The following is an 11,584-nucleotide window of genomic DNA, read 5'->3' on the forward strand; positions in this document are numbered from 1 at the left end:
AGATGCAAATATCCAAAGTCATGGGACAAATTCTCAAGGGCTGGACCAGACTGGTTCTCAGCCTACATGAAACGAAACCCAACTTTGTCCATTAGAAGTGCTGAGGCTACAAGTCTGGCACGGGCCACCAGTTTTAATCAACACAATGTAGCAATGTTTTTCAAAAAATTTGATGAAGTGCTAAAGAGACACACCTTAACAGCAAATGACATATGGAATATTGATGAGACTGGCATAACAACTGTGCAAACCCCGGACAGAGTGATTGCAAAACGTGGCACTAAACAAGTTGGTGCAATGACATCAGCAGAGAGAGGTTCACTGGTCACCCTTGCATGTGCAGTTAATGCCATTGGCAACACAATTCCTCCAATGTTTGTGTTCCCACGCATACGTTATGCAGACCACTTTGTCAGAGATGGGCCAGTAGGAAGTATTGGCAGTGGAAATAAGTCAGGATGGATGCAAGAAACAGAGTTCCTCATCTTTCTAAAGCACTTTGCAAACCACACCAAGGTCAGCAATGAAAAAAAAGTGATTCTTCTCATGGATAACCTGTCAATTGCAGCCATTGACTTCTGCAAGAGCAATGGAATTGTGATGCTCACATTTCCCCCTCACTGCAGTCACAAACTCCAACCACTTGACAGGAGTGTTTATGGCCCACTGAAAAAGATGGTGAACAGTGCAAGTGATTCCTGGATGAGAATGAATCCAGGAAAGACCATGACAATATATGAAATACCAGGTCTTGTCAGGACGGCACTTCCAGCAGCAGCTACACCAAAGAATATACAGGCTGGATTCCAGTGCTGTGGAATTTGGCCATACAATCCAAACATATTTGAGGACAGTGACTTTGCTCCATCACAGGTCACAGATCGTCCTTCTCCAGCAGTCCATATGGACATTTCTCCAGCTGACCAACAGTCCGCTCCTCTTGCTGCTCATCTCACCAGTCCTACAGCTGACGACATGACCACTCCTCCAGATGCTCACATCTCCAGTCTCCCAACTGACCTCCAAGCTGCTCCCTCATCAGGCTGTGATGAAAACCCACAGACCTCCTTGGGCTTTAACCCAGAACATGTGCGACCCTTACCAAAAGCTGGACCTAGAAAAACCCCTTCAATGGGAAGAAAAAGGAAACAAACAGCAATACTCACTGATACACCAGTTAAGATGGCCCTTGAAGCAGACCAGAGAAGCAGGAAAATAAGTTTTCCAAAGAAGAGGCTGTGCCAGAAACAAGGCAAATCCACTCCCACAAACCTAAAACAATCCAAACTTTCCACATCACGAAAGAAAAATCAGAAAATGAATAACACTGAACAGGACAACACAGATTCCTCAGATGCTGATGAGAATTTCTGTATTGTGTGCATGGAAAACTTCAATAACTCAAAGCCAAAAGAAGCTTGGGTTAAGTGCCTGACCTGTGCACTATGGGCTCATGAGGCCTGCACTCCAGGACAGCCATACATCTGTCACCACTGTGATTCTGATGGTGATTAAAAACTTGACAAAAACACATACAGTTCATTTGATGAAGCTGGTGCACAGCTACATTTTTTCAGGTTAATTATTATGTTCAAATGTGGCAAGAGTTGTCGGTTATAATCCCCACCGAGCCAATGAAGACTCAATGAAGGCCAACCAAAATTATTGAAAAATTCAGTTGGTGAAAAGTTGTCTTTTTTTGTTACAGTATGTTCAAAATCTATATTTCTGCACTCTGTCACACACTCCTACACACACTCACAAACACACAAATAGCTACATAAATGTTTATAAGTGCATTCAGGTGTTGAATAAAATAGATTACATTTTAAGATTTTGTCAGTACCCTTATTTCATTGTGTTACATCTCACCCCGGGGTATGTTACAACTAACCCAGACTATGGGGTTAATTGTAACATTTCACTCTTTGTGTTTGAGAGCATACCATGCAATGGGTAATTGTGCTGCAGAGAAAATAGCTGCACTATTTAATAGCAGAGACATGTAAATACTTTGGATTACATTTTGAATCCACTACCTTAAAAGAGCTCCAAGCTACAGACAGAAATGTCAAAAATGTTACAACTATCCCCGGTCTCCCCTAACGTGATTGTTAATGAAATGGAAATCTGCACACGACCTGAACAGAAACAGTCGATACTTGATGACTATAAATCTCAAATCAGATTCATGGCTCTGACGGCCCAAAATATGCTGCAGCGACATTTCAACCAAATGCAAAAAGAAGAGCGATCGAGACAGACACGATCTATGCTGCCACCAGACGGACTCACTATGTAACTGGAAATGATGCACTATCATATTAATGATATGATGCAGCAATTCTAACTCTGCAGTGAAGAAACAATGCTACTGTAATTGTACATTTGTGTGTTCTGTTTTCTGCTTCTCTTTACAGCTCCTCACTCCACCAGGGCTGTTTGGCACTTTCTGATTGCGCAAATGTGACGTATGTACTGCGGCAGTCATACAGACAAGTGGACGGTCCAAAAGTTGGCCTACCTATTACTGGCTGAGGTTTTAGTAGAGTTGTGGCTGAACCACATAAAAATATATAATTAATTTTAATCTCCCCAATCAATGATAATGTTATGTTGGAATGTTGTTAAAGAGGGCCAAAAATGTTTCAACCCAGTTTGTTTTGCAGATTCTGTAAAGCAGCTTTAATATAGGGAGAACACAACTTCGATACTGTGTGAGTAAAATTAGTTTTTTTTCTCTTTGTCAGTTTAATAGTTTCTGTTTTGCCTGTCACTGTTCCCTGTCTGTTTTCTTACCTGGTTCTTCCTGACCTTGTACTTTCTCCTCACGTTCCCCTCTTTCCACTCTCCTTCTTTGGACTGACAATCATACACCAATAGATTGTATTCAATTAGATGAAAAATTACATTAATATGAAAAAATTCTATTAAGATCGCTAACAAAAAGTCCTCTCTCAGTGTACTTTCAACCAAAAGGAAAATAACCAAACCACATGAACATCTAATAAAAGATATAAATATTGAAACACTGATCCAACATTATTCTTGATTGATGGATCATTTGATTTTACACTTTTACCTGAATGTGGCTCCTTTTTTTGGAAAAACTTCCTTATATCCATTATGAACCTGGCTGTCTCTGTACACACACACACACACACACACACACACACACACACCAGGAGTTATAAGGTTAATGGGCATTCAGTCACTTAGCTAGTTAGTATCCATTTCAAACAGGACAGTGGTAACAACAGTAGGCTGCCGACAATTTAAAGTTTTAGATTTTAAATAGGCTGTATACATTTCAATGGGAGCAACGGGACAGTCAAATGTCGCTGATTTTACTACAGAGCAGGACGGATTGTAGGGTAGCAAACATCGTCCGAAAACACGTTTTCAACACTGCAGATTACCTGGGTGTAATGCTTTTCAGCTAAAAAGAAACATGGTCTGACTCCTACCTAACTATATAAAGGGTAACTGAAGGTTAAATGCAGCCAACATGTCCTGTTTTAAGCCAGGCACTTACACCTCCGCTCCGCTGTGTCTCAGCCACCATCGCTCTGGCAGAAAGGGTGCAAGAGCCAGAGCAGGGGAGAGCTGGAACAAACCATTTTGGGAGGGGGGGAGGTTATCTATACTTTTGTTGTTAAAATGTTACGTCTCAACCAAGTTCTGTATGCTTTTTATATGTTTAGTAGTGTGTCACACAAACAGCAAATATTGTCAAAAAAAAGGTAAGAAATCTTCGGGGGTGCTTTGATTCATTTTTGGCTAAAATCGCCCCTGGGGCAGGTAATGGCGGACATGCGATCGTTCGCGCTGACATCTTTTTCAATGTAGGAAGTGTTATGAACAACTGATCGGATCGGCAAAGCGTGTTTCTGGAATATTATGGTTTTTTTGCTGCAAATGCTTTTTAGACAACTTTTGCAAAACCATATGTGGAAGGAAACCGTGACCTAGGACAACCTGAATGCATAAATTGGAAGTACACTTCCTCCGGTTTCAGATGCAAAAATTTTTTATTGCGCTTGCTTATGTGGATGCAGTTATACCGGGACTTAAAGATAGTTACATAAAATGGAGCGTGCCTGCTCTGACCAGCCATAAAGGGTTAAGCAAAACTGGGAGGAAGGTCCAAAAAAATTATATTCAATACATTCTGAACCTGAGACCAAAAAGAATCACAAGGTCCGCTTGGACCAAACACGATCACCTCTGCTTGAATAAATGACATTTTAAAAAGTTTAGGGCCATCAAAGTTTTGATATCTTCTAGACAAGTAGAAATATCTTTCTGCTTCAGAGGCAGATGAATCTGCCATTGTCACGTCTGCCATATAGTAGAGAAAATGTTGACCCTAATGCAACCACTGACAACATACTTAAACTGAAAACATGCCTTTAATTGAGGGAGAGCAAACATAAACAAAAACTCAGAAATACAATAACTAAACTAACAAAACCTAAACAGGGAAGGAAAATATCATTAAAATGGCCTGTATTTGTATAGCGCTTTACTTAGTCCCTAAGGACCCCAAAGCGCTATACACTATATTCAGGGTTAGGGTTAGGGTTAGGTTAGATTCTGGCCCAGCAATGGGGAGGTGTCGTTTTTGGTGGCCGCCTGCGCATCCAGTACTGCCGGTGTCGTAGGTTTGGGGCCACCCGCGTATCCAGTGGCAGCGGCGGCACAGCCGCCGTAGAAGTGCTCTGAGGCTTCCAGGTGGTTCGGCCGGTGTCATGCTGCATCTCCCCAACCTCAGACTCAGGCCAAGCAGCCCTCTGTGGGACGTGGACCTCCATCTCCTCGCACAGCTCATCCACCACTCTCAGCTGGAGCAGCCCCTCACACGCCTCCTCCACCATCGGCTGGTCCAGTTCTTCATCTACCTCCGGCTGGAGCAGCTCCTCCTCCACCTCCAGCAGGCGTAGACCCTGACGCACCTCCACCTCCAGTGACTGCGTGGCAGGCCCCCGACAGGCACAAGCCACTGCCAGGCACAAAAGGAGTGCGGATGGGTGCAGCAGCAGGCTGCAAACTAACATCTTGTTGTTTCTACTGCTTCAGGCTGGATTTTCTGTCTTGGGTTGTAAGTTTCAGACCACAGTGGAGTGGGTGTGATTGGTTGTCCATGATGGAGAACCGTTTTTTCAGTTACCTTCTGTCCTTTGTAGGTTGCATTATTTGGTTATTATTTGATGTATTCTTTAAAAAAATACAAGTACTATGGCCCATGAAGCTGTAAATCAAATGGAAGTTAAAACCCAACTTTGTCATATAACAACATGTCTTTTGTTGTCATAAAAGTGTTGACTCAAGGACTCTTTGACTTTTACTATCTTTCATGGTTCCCATAACAGATAGTAAATGTTTCTTAGGTCTCATTTGATATTTTGTTTAGGTTGCTTGTTCTTCCTAGTTTAAACATTTAGTTTTCAAGTTCTTAGTTTCTTCTTCATTTCATTTGCTCCCTTTTGTGCTCTGGTTGTCTTCGTGTCGTCTGTGTTCTCCCCAACCCGTCATGTCAATCACCCATGTCTGTTTCTTCCCCAAGTGTCAAGCCTGTGCGTCTTGGTCTGCGTGGTTCCCGTTTTATTTTGACAGGCTCTCATCCTGTGTTCAGTTTTGCTTCCTACTGTCCTGTTAGTTTGATTATTTCCAGCTGTGTTCCCTGTTTTCCTCTACTTATTGTCGTGTCATTCCTGCTGCAGTGTGTTTCCTTGTTCCCCTTGTTTCCATCGCTACTCCTTGTTTCTAGCTTTTTGTTTCCAGTTCTTAGTTTCTAGTTTTAGAGTTTTGTGTTTAGCTATGGTTTATAACTTTACAGCAATAAAACTCCCTTCTTTTGGGTCTACCCTTTGCCTGCCACATAGCCAACCCTGACACTATCAGCATTTTAACAACAATGCATGTTTTTAAAGCTGAGAAAAAAATGAAGCATCACTCTTCTTCTTCTTCTTTAGAGTGAAGACAAAAAATAACCTTGCAAAAAGCCCTTTAAGACTAAACACGTGTATCATGACTCTATGACCTAAACACATTTAGCTTTGAAAGCAACACAAAACTCCTCCCTCTATCACATTTATCACACTGAGCGCACCCTTCCTGGTGAACACACCATCTGCGGACATTGCAGGGCAGCAGTCATGTGCAGGATGATGAACGTGATACAAGCTTTAGCTCTTTCTTGTTTCTGTAAGTTTGCTCTATTACTCTTTGACATCATTAGCTAATCTTTTATTGCATTTTTAACCTATAATAATTTAAACGCATTTGCTTATTAGTAACTTTACACTCACAGGTGTAGCACCATGTAGAGCAATTAAACATCTCATTGTTTCCACAGTTTCAGGCTGGATTGCTGCCTCAGGTTCTGAGTTTCAGACCTCAGAGGTGCAGGCAGGTGAAAATGTCACTCTGCAGTGCGCCAGGATTTACACATTTGACGTTATGACTTTCTGGTTCAGACTGGTCAACGGAACCACAGCCAACTCTATTGCTGTTATGCCAGTGTCTAAGAATGTTAAGTACAATACTGAATTTCAAACTGGAAAATTTGAAATGACACAAACAACCTCTGATGTCTTTCTCAAAATCAAACAAGTGGATGTGTCTGACTCTGCGCTGTATTTCTGTGGATTTCTCTCAGAGGCACGTCTAAATTTAAGCATCATGCAATTAAAGGTTGGAGGTAAGATTATTGTAAAGTCTTTGTCTCCTCATTCTTCGGTGATTACTCTTTTAATTTATATTACATATGCAATGTAATTATTGTCAACACGCTGTATACAAAGACTATGGTGGTTATAGATTAAGATAAATATAGAAATGAGGACTAAAAAAATCAAGGCTTTATTTTTGAATAGGCACTGATGAGCCTCAGGATGACATGGACTGCATCTCTAAACGTAAGTCAACATTTCTTTTATTGTGCAGATGATTAAAAACACATGAATGTGAAATAAATTTCAGCCGTGTCGCTTTTTACCTTTATTTTTGTATTAGAGGCTCATGAAGTAGCAAAGCTGACGAGTGTCACCCTCGGTGTTCTGTCTGCTTTCCTGTTAATGGTCATCACTGGTCTGGCTGTTCAACACGGGAAATCAGGTACTTTTTACTTCAACTCTGTTTTTCTCTTATTTGGTGAAACGTCAACTATATGAAAAAATACAATGTTGCCACAAAGTCTTAGCTTTTAATGTCACTGTATTGTTCACTGAATTGATGATCATGTCTTTGAATTATCAGCTAACGAACCTGAAAATAAGAATCCAGAACAATTTGAGGTGGGAGCCTTTTTATACAGTATGCTGCAATGTTTGAATATTTTGATGCTTGCAGCTTTAAGCCAGTTTAGTTATTTTCTTTCTGTACTTTTAATTACAGAGTCTGGACCCTGGCACCCTGAAGGATCCAGCACTGCAATCAGCAGTAAAAATACGCAGGAGGCCTGCAGCAGAAACTCATGTTATTTATACTACCAACAGAAAAAACTAATTTCCCTGCTGCTTCCTGTTTTTATTTCTATTTCCTCTATACTTTCAGCTGCATCTTCACGCCATCAGCCCCTATTTGTTTTTGTGGTATTTAGAATACAGTTACTTTGTTGAAATAAATGGATTACACGGCAGTATTTTCCTGTTTCATATTGTGGTGGGTCAGGACTGTTTAGGTTTTGTTTGACAGCTACGTTCTGTTGTGCCAGGCGGCAGCGTTACGGTTGCCATATTTACAGGACGACGCTCTCTCTCTGCGACTGTGTGTTTCCTGGGTGAGAGAGCACCTTTTTGTTGTTGTTGTTGTTGTTGTTGTGCTAAACTATGCCGAGCAGTTTGGTAACAGCGGTGTGTTTCTGTTGGAAAATAAACGGCTGTGCTCCCTGGCAACTCAGGGTAGCAAGACCAAACGACACCTCTGTCTCCTCCTTGTCTGAGCTTGCCACAGTATGTTTGGCTTGTTTCCTCCGAAACAATAAGTTCCGTTGGAGCAGCCTTTCAATGCCTCTCTCTGTCTCTCGCCTCACAAGCAAAGTTGACCCAGACAACAAAGTAAAGCTATTTTTCGGCTACGAACCCGACGTATTAGCCAGAGGTCACTTTACTACGGTTCGGAGCTGCAGACCTTCAGTAATAGTAATAAATCACACAGCAATAGTACATTCATGTAGTTGTAAAAAGCATGATAATATATTAAGTAATCCAAAGTATTCAGAATACGTTACTCTCATTGAGTAAGCAACAGAATACGTTACAAAATACATTTTGGGGCATGTATTCTGTAATCTGTAGTGGAATACATTTTAAAAGATACCTTCCCAACACTGATTACATAATGTCAGACTTTGCGGATTTTTAGAAAATAATTACAATTATTTAATGAAAGTGATTAAAACTGCAGCCATGCACCCTTTGAAGACAAATAAATGGATAAATGGACAAAGTCTGCACCACAGGAAGATTTCCGCACTAACAACAAATATGACATGACATCATTAATTCAAATACTAAGAGAGACATTATTTACAAAACTCTCTTCTTGCTGGTGTAACCGGTGTGTTTCTGTGTTGTGTCTGACAAAGAAGGGTAAAAAAAAGAAAGACCTCCAAGTAAATAACTTGCTCGCTCCAGCTCCTCTCCCACAGGGGAATTGTAGAAAAAGGGGAGAGGCCAAAGGGGGACACTGTATTCATAGGGTTGCACCAAAGAAGAAGAAGAACAATGAGGAGGGGCTCTAACTGATAATCAGTGTTGGTCAAGTTACTTGAAAAAAGTAATCAGTAACTAATTACTGATTACTTCCCCCAAAAAGTAATCCCGTTACTTTACTGATTACTTTTTTTCAAAAGTAATTAATTACTTAGTTACTTAGTTACTTTTAAAAACACGATTTACAACCTGAAGAGGTGATAAAGCGATAGATCTTTCAGCCCAATTCTACTTTTTCTACATAATCCATCATATAAAATGTAATCAAATGGAAGTCTATTTTTTTAACTTGTTTTATCAGTTTTAATCTTTTAACTACGGAGCCCCACAGGGGACATGGGAGAAAAAAAAATTAAGATGGACTTTTGCGAGATCTCGCAATACTTTTGCGAGATCTCTCAAAAGTTTTAGCCGCATTCTTCCCGTTAGCTTGAAGCTAACGGGAGGAAGCTAACGGGAGGTCGAGACCTACTACAGCCGGGTGGAACCTTTCCCGGCACATCGTGCCTCGACCTCCCGGTTGGCTTCGAGCCGGCGTCCGAAAAATGCGGCTAAAACTTTTGCGAGAACTCGCAAAAGTTTTGCGAGATCCCGAGTTTGTTTTGCGAGATCTCGGAAAAGTTTTGCGAGATCTCGCAAAAGTCCGTCTTAATTTTTTTTTCTCCCATGTCCCCTGCGGGGCTCCGTATTTAACTTTATGCATCAAGCAAAAATTTAATTATATGCAACATTCTCTGACTTGAATAAATTAGTTTAACATTTAAACCTATTTTCTACACATTCCAGCACATAAAATAAAATATTTTTTTGTGTTTACACTCACTCTTTCAAATAGATGCAAGTAAAACACAGCAGAAAATAAATAAAGTCAAAGACTCAGCGGTCCTGTTGCTCTATTTTCACCTGTAAAGCAGGACTGGGGTAGGCGGAGGTTTACCCTGGTGCAGGTGTGCCGCGGTCAGTTGAAGAATCCGCGAGTTTCTCTGTGAATTTCCCATTACATCGTAGCGCACTCGGTGCTTGCTTGGAAGTTTAGGGGTTTTTTTTGCTGTAAAAAGTTTTCTTCCCACGCACAACGGACGCTAATGTTTTTGTCACTTTTTATGGAATCAAACTCAAACTAAGGTCAGTACTTCCACGCTTTAAACGCTGCACGCTCATACTCTCTCCCACAATCGATATGTGATCCATTGTTGATCTGCACACAGCTGTTGTCACCAACTCGCTTTGAAGTCCGAAACAGCACCACTGCACAGAAGACCCCACCCCCTCCTGGTGACCAGGTGATGACTCTGTCCCCGGACAGCGTGAGGAGATCCCTCAGCAGGATCAATGCACGTAAAGCTCCGGGTCCTGACAACATTCCTGGTCGTGCACTGAGAGACTGTGCAGTGGAACTCACTGATGTCTTCACAGACATCTTCAACATATCACTCATCCAGGCTGTCGTCCCCACATGTTTTAAAGCCACCACAATCATTCCGGTTCCAAAAAAGTCATCTCCCTCCTGCTTTAATGACTACCGTCCTGTTGCACTTACTCCCATCCTGATGAAGTGCTTCGAACGACTAGTCATGCAGCACATCAAGACTGTCCTGCCCCCCTCCCTGGACCCCTTCCAGTTTGCGTATCGGCCCAATCGCTCAACCGATGATGCCATCTCCACTGCACTCCACTCAGCACTCACACACCTGGACAAAAAAGATTCATATGTTCGAATGCTGTTCATAGACTTCAGTTCAGCATTCAACACTATAATCCCCCAACAGCTCACTCAAAAACTGGTCCAGCTGGGGCTCAACACCTCACTGTGCAACTGGCTGTTGGATTTCCTCACCGGAAGACCTCAAGCAGTACGGGTCGGCAGTAATACATCCAGCACCATCATTTTAAACACGGGGGCCCCGCAGGGATGTGTGCTGAGCCCCCTCCTCTTCACTCTGCTGACCCATGACTGCACTCCATCACACAGCTCCAACCTCTTCATCAAGTTTGCGGACGACACAACGGTGGTGGGTCTCATTAGCAACAGGGATGAGACCGACTACAGAAGTGAGGTGAGACGCCTGGCCACGTGGTGTGCTGACAACAATCTCTCTCTGAATGTGGAGAAGACGAAGGAGATTGTTGTGGACTTCAGGAGAATGCACACCCAACATGCTCCTCTGACCATTGACGGAGCGTCTGTGGAGAGAGTGAGCAGCACCAAGTTCTTGGGTGTGCACATCACAGAGGATCTCTCCTGGACGTACAACACCACAGCACTGGCCAAGAAATCACAGCAGCGTCTCTTCTTTCTCCGCAAACTAAGAAGAGCAGGAGCTCCAGCCCCCATCATGTACACTTTCTACAGAGGCACCATCGAGAGCATCCTGTCGAGCTGCATCACTGTGTGGTTTGGAGCCTGCAATGCGTCCTGCCATAGAACCCTCCAACGCATAGTGAGAGCTGCAGAGAGGATCATTGGTGTCTCTCTCCCCTCCCTCCAGGACATTTACAGCACCCGTCTCACTAAAAAAGCCCTTTGCATAGCGGCTGATCCCACGCACCCAATGCAAAGCTTCTTCAAGCTGCTGCCGTCAGGGAGGAGACTGCGGAGTCTCCAGGCCAGGACCAGCAGACTGAAGGACAGCTTCATCCATCAGGCTGTCAGGAAGCTAAACTCCCTCCCGATTCTGCCCCCCTCTCCCCTCTTCTCCACCACGGTCTCACTGAACTCTGTCACACACACACACACACTCACTCTCTGACGCACTCACTGGCCTGCTCCAGTCACTTTGTGGAGCATTGGACTGCTTAAGCATTGGACCTCATAAGACTTTGTTGTTACACTATCTCTTACCGTACACTACTAAATCCCCATTTGC

The sequence above is a fragment of the Diplotaxodon limnothrissa genome, linkage group LG3 (genome assembly GCF_057381915.1).
Source record: "Diplotaxodon limnothrissa isolate DT_005_m linkage group LG3, D_limnothrissa_male_GT1.1, whole genome shotgun sequence".
Taxonomy (NCBI): Eukaryota; Metazoa; Chordata; class Actinopteri; order Cichliformes; family Cichlidae; genus Diplotaxodon; species Diplotaxodon limnothrissa.